Source organism: Haematobia irritans, chromosome 5 (assembly GCF_050003625.1).
Source record: "Haematobia irritans isolate KBUSLIRL chromosome 5, ASM5000362v1, whole genome shotgun sequence".
In the NCBI taxonomy this organism is placed as follows: domain Eukaryota; kingdom Metazoa; phylum Arthropoda; class Insecta; order Diptera; family Muscidae; genus Haematobia; species Haematobia irritans.
The window spans coordinates 79,512,228-79,518,227 of record NC_134401.1 but is presented as its reverse complement, the minus strand read 5'-3'; the positions used below and the strand labels follow the sequence as shown (position 1 = coordinate 79,518,227).

The window sequence follows — 6,000 nt, the reverse complement described above, 5'->3', positions numbered from 1 at the left end:
CAAGTTGAAAAAAATCTTAAGGTCTAAATCATGGTCAATATTACTACAGTTTAGTTCATTTTGCAATGGAAAAGGGTTCACTGTTTTTTCAGTGCATAAATAAACTTTTGCGAAGTTTCCTTAAAATTGCTTCAGATTAAATTTTTCCCATATTTTTTTTACTAAAATTGTGTTCCACCCTAGTGCATTAGCCAACTTAAATTTTGAGTCTATAGATTTTGTAAAAATCTATCAAATTCTGTCCAAATCGAGTGATATTTAAATGTATGTATTTGGGACAAACCTTTATATATAGCCCCCAACACATTTGACGGATGTGATATGGTATCGAAAATTTAGATCTACAAAGGGGTGCAGGGTATAATATAGTCGGCCCCGCCCGACTTTAGACTTTCCTTACTTGTTATTGTTCGTGAGGAAGTATACTTTTATGTTATATAAAGTTTGTCTGCCCAAACTTGCCCATATAAAATAAATGTAATATTTCTAGAAACAGTGAAGAGAGAAATAGCGAATTATTCTCATTTGGACTGGAAAACAAAAAATTTAAAAATGCTATGGTTAGGCTAGGTTAGGTTCTGTTAGGTGGCAGCCCGATGTATCAGGCTCACTTAGACTATTCAGTCCATTGTGATACCACAGCGGTGAACTTCTCTTATCACTGAGTGCTGCCCGATTCCATGTTAAGCTCAATGACAAGGGACCTCCTTTTTATAACCGAGTCCGAACGGCGGAGAAGCTTTGAAACCGTCAGAAATGTCACCAGCATTACTGAGGTGGGATGATCTACCGCTAAAAAACTTTTTGGTGTTCGGTCGAAGCAGGAATCGAAGGTTAGGTTAAAGTGGCAGCCCGATTAAGATTCAGGCTCACTTAGACTATTCAGTCCATTGTGATACCACATTAACTAAAAGTACCTATTACATATGGGCACTTCTAGTTTTAACCGCTGAACCTTCTTGATTATTTTTCTTTGTTGAACCAACCAGATTGTTCCAAAAACATTAGCAGACTGCTTAAGTTAACGTTTTCCAGATCCGCCAGTAATCTGAAGCTATATGCTCCTAAAAGTTGCTTGCGCTTTACACAAAATGCAGGACACTCACACAAGAGGTGTTTAATTGATTCTTTTTCCTCCGCATCATGACAGCTCATACAATAGTCATTATACTTCGCGCCAATAGTTTTTGCAAAATCTCCTATCAGGCAGCGACCCGTTATAGCAGATATCAGGAGTGATATCTGACGTCTCGAGAACATTAGCATATCTAGTGTGCGGTTTAAGTTGAAATGGGGCCATATTTGCTTGGTGTCGTTACAACCCTTGCAATTCTCCCATCGAACATTTGCCATCATAACAGCCTTCTCACGCAGCATGAGCTTGCAGGTAGCTAGGGGCATACCAACAAATTCTAGTTCCCCTGGAATATGTAAGGTAGTCCCTAGCCTTGCCAACTCATCGGCTTCGCAGTTCCCCGGTATGTTCCTATGGCCAGGCACCCATATTAGGTGAATATTGTACTGCTCAGCCATCTCATTGAGAGATTTGCGGCAATCGATGGCCGTTTTCGAGTTGAGGAACACAGAGTCCAAGGATTTTATTGCAGGTTGACTGTCTGAGTATATATTAATGCCCACATTTTTTGGAACATTACTTCTCAGCCAATTCGCCACCTCTCTTATTGCTAATATTTCAGCCTGAAAAACACTACAGTGATTAGGTAATCTTTTCGCTATTTGAAGTTCCAAATCATTAGAATATACTCCGAAACCCACTTGTCCATCCAATTTGGAGCCATCAGTGTAGAAATCTATATATTCTTTATTCCCCGGGGTCTGTGTGCACTAGGTAGGGTCACGGCCTAAGGCAAAAAAAAAGTTGATGCAGTCACCCCCCAGTTTTGTACCATATTTGAAGACAATTTCAGAACACGAAAACTTTTGTTTTTCCGTGCACCCTACGACCCCCCGAAATACAATTTACTGTGCTGTGTCGTCATTTGAAGTCCGATCGAAAAGAAACGCATATCGTTGTTCATGGTTGATCAGGGGCTATATTTCGTGCATTGGTCATTTTTGACTCCGACGTCAAATTTGATTTTTAATTTTTTTATTTCGCTTCGTATACCCCTATTATGCCCATTTCTTATAACCATTATAAAGATCTTATCAAAATATGAAACTTTTGCTTTGGAAGTATTTAATTATATTCATAAACAAAAAAGTTACAGAGATTTTAAAAAGTCAATAGGTCACCCTACACCATCAAATAGCTTTTGCTGTGTTGTCATGATATCCGATCGAAAGCACATGCACATCGTTATTCATATCTACGAAATTAATTTGAAAGGTATTTAATACACACAAACTGTTTATCTGTAAATTTCTAACCGTATCATTGTATACATACTCGTTGTGTGCACTATGGCATTTTCAGCGTTATGCAAAGTGCATGTGTTTTTGCTAGAACAATTTGAGAACAGTAGGCTCTCAAATTGTTCTAGCAAAAAATCTAACAAACACTTTCGCTACATGATTTCTTAAGTCTGTCCATATTTTTGTGAGAGAAGGCTGTTGATAGTATTTGAAAAAAGTGAAAACAAAATGAAATTCGAAGCTCGGGTTATCGACAAAACTAAATTACCAACAAATCATCAAGTTATTGAATTCCTTTTATATTTAAAGAAAGCAGGTTAAAAATGAATCTACTAGTCATGTTACAGACGATAAACGATTGCGTTATATAATATCCAAAATTAAAAGTCGCCAACAACATAGTAAACTTGATTCTAGACAGGATTTGTTATAAATTAATTCTAAAAAGTTGTTAGCCGCATAATAAAATTGTACAATTAATAAACATGAAATGTACTCAAATCAAATACAAATCTAATCTAATATTTTCTTGTTTAAAGTATTTACTCATGTGACAACATTGCTCACCATTGTGAAGATGACAAGAAAACGCAAAAAAAAATACGGCGTAGTCAGATGTTGAAAGGCAGAAATTTAACCAATGTGTAAGCAGCATAACGATCTTCGTAATTTTCCACAATTCCGTTACCACTTACTTTTATTGTTAGATTGATTGTTAGATTTTAAAACAGTAGGCTCTCAAGTTGTTCAAGCAAAAACACAAGAACTTTGCATAACGCAGAAAATGTCGTAGTGCACACAACGAGTATGTATACAATGATACGGTTAGAAATTTACAGATAAACAGTTTGTGTATATTAAATACCTTTCAAATTAATTTCGTAGATGTGAATAACGATGTGCATGTGGTTTCGATCGGATATCATGACAACACAGCAAAAGCTATTTGATGGTGTAGGGTGACCTATTGACTTTTTAAAATCTCTGTAACATTTTTGTTTATGAATATAATTAAATACTTCCAAAGCAAAAGTTTCATATTTTGATAAGATCTTTATAATGGTTATAAGAAATGGGCATCATAGGGGTATACGAAGCGAAATAAAAAAATTAAAAATCAAATTTGACGTCGGAGTCAAAAATGACCAATGCACGAAATATAGCCCCTGATCAACCATGAACAACGATATGCGTTTCTTTTCGATCGGACTTCAAATGACGACACAGTACAGTAAATTGCATTTCGGGGGGTCGTAGGGTGCACGGAAAAAAAAAAGTTTTAGTGTTCTGAAATTGTCTTCAAATATGCTACAAAACTGGGGGGTGACTGCATGAACTTTTTTTCGCGACCCTATCTAGTGTGCACCACGCCTCACTGTTGGGGATTAGAATCTCAAACTTTTTGTCGAAAAGTGGACTCGCCAAAGTGTAATCCACTACGTTAGGCACATCTGACATTGTTTTGAGGACAGAACTGTGACCGTAACCTTTTTCCGACCACAGCGATAGTTCGCGCAACCGCACAGCCGTTGTTGCAGCTGACTGTTTGGCCAAAATGTCTAAAGGCAATAGATGCAGCATGACATTAAGGGAATTTGTTCCTGTCTTGCTGAATGCGCCTGAAATACACAAACACGCCATACGCTGAACTTTATCTAAACCAGTCGGTTTCTGAAGTGCCGGCCACCAGACTACAACACCATATAGCATTATAGGTCTAACCACTGCCGTGTATAGCCAATGCACAATTTTTGGTTTTAGTCCCCACTTTTTTCCTATTGCCTTTTTGCACGAGTACAAAGCTACAGTTGCCTTCCTCGCCCTTTCTTCAATATTAAGCTTAAAGTTCAGCTTCCTGTCCAAAATAACGCCAAGGTATTTTGCACAATCACCAAAGGGAATTTCAATACCCCCTAAGGAAATAGGCCTAACCGTGGGAGTTTTGCGATCTTTGCAGTACATGACTAATTCTGTCTTTGCGGGATTTACCCCAAGACCATTGTCTTTCGCCCATTTTTCAGTCATCCGGAGGGCCCTCTGAATAATATCTCTGATTGTGGATGGGAATTTTCCCCTGACTGCCAGAGCTACATCATCTGCGTATGCCACCACTTTTATCCTTTCTTTTTCTAGAGTAACCAGAAGGCTATTTATAGCAACATTCCAAAGAAGAGGTGATAGAACTCCTCCTTGGGGAGTGCCTCTGTTCACATACTTTTGTATGTTTGCTTGTCCTAGTGTGGCTGAAATACGTCTCTTCATTAGCAGTTCGTCTAACAGCCTGAGTATACATGGATCAACATTCAGAGTTGTCAGTCCATTTAATATCGAGCTCGGATGGACATTATTGAACGCCCCTTCGATGTCTAGAAACGCCACGATTGTGTATTCTTTGACAGATAGTGAGCTTTCAATAAAGCTGACTAGTTCATGTAGTGCGGTCTCAGTAGACCTGCCCTTCGAGTATGCATGCTGTCGTTTCGAGAACAAACTTGAATCGATGCTAGTTCTAAGATAAATATCTATCATCCTCTCCAGAGTCTTAAGTAGGAATGAGGATAAGCTGATTGGTCGGAAATCCTTCGCCCTCGAGTGAGAGGCTTTTCCCGCTTTAGGTATGAAGACGACTTTTGTTTCCCTCCACTTTCCTGGGATATATGATAAGTTGATACATCCTTTATATATCACCGACAACCAGGGGATAATTTTGTCAGTTACAGCTTGTAACTCCGCCGGAGTAATTCCATCAGGTCCAGGGGATTTGAATGGTCCAAAGCTATTTAGCGCCCATCTTATTCTAGTTTCCGATACAATTTCCTCGACAGGAAACGACCGCTGAGCAACTGTGGCACCGCCAGTACATGGTTCAACCGTCTGATTTCCAGGAAAATGTGTGTCCAATAGTACCTCCAGCGTCTCCTCACTGGACGTTGTCCAATTGCCCTCCGATGTTTTAATGAAACCTGGAGCGGAGTTGGTGGATGCTAGAACCTTCCGTAATCTGGAAGCCTCGGACGTATTCTCAATACTGCTGCAGTAATCATTCCAAGAGTTATGCTGAGCCTTTCTCAGTTCTCGCTTGTATCCTCTCAGAATCTTCTTGTAAGCGTCCCAGTCCTCAGAAGCTCTGGTGGACTTTGCCTTGTTAAAGAGCTTCCTGCAGGATTTCTCATATTACTTAATTCCGTAGACCACCATGGTGGTCGATGTTTCCCCCTTGGCTTTCCTCTAGGGCATGCAGCTTTCAGTGAGATGTTGAAGGCCTTAGTAATCCGCCCCACTGCGTATTCGATATCTTGCACATTTCTCATATTTGTCTCTGTTATTTCCGGTATCATCATATTGAACGATTCCCTATACCTATTCCAGTCAGCTTTCCTAACATTTGGCGGAAATATGATCTTGGTGATATGAACATCAAATTTGAAACTGATGTAGCGATGATCTGAGAAGCTGTGTTCACTTAAAACCTGCCACTCAGATATCATTTCATTCAGTTCTTGCGAGGCCAAGGTGATGTCCAAAACCTCTTGCCTGTTTTTAGTGACAAAGGTTGGGACATCTCCCTTGTTGCAAACTACCAGATTAGTACGCAAAATAAACTCTATTAGCGACTCTCCCCTT

General features: G+C 39.3%; 1 long non-coding RNA gene across 1 annotated transcript; it reads left to right on the top strand.

Moving 5' to 3' along the window:
- Positions 1-1,891: 1,891 nt before the first annotated feature.
- Positions 1,892-3,408, top strand: LOC142240189 (uncharacterized). The gene is made up of 2 exons (XR_012723186.1): positions 1,892-3,181; positions 3,262-3,408. It is a non-coding gene; the product is annotated as an uncharacterized LOC142240189 (long non-coding RNA).
- Positions 3,409-6,000: the final 2,592 nt, after the last annotated feature.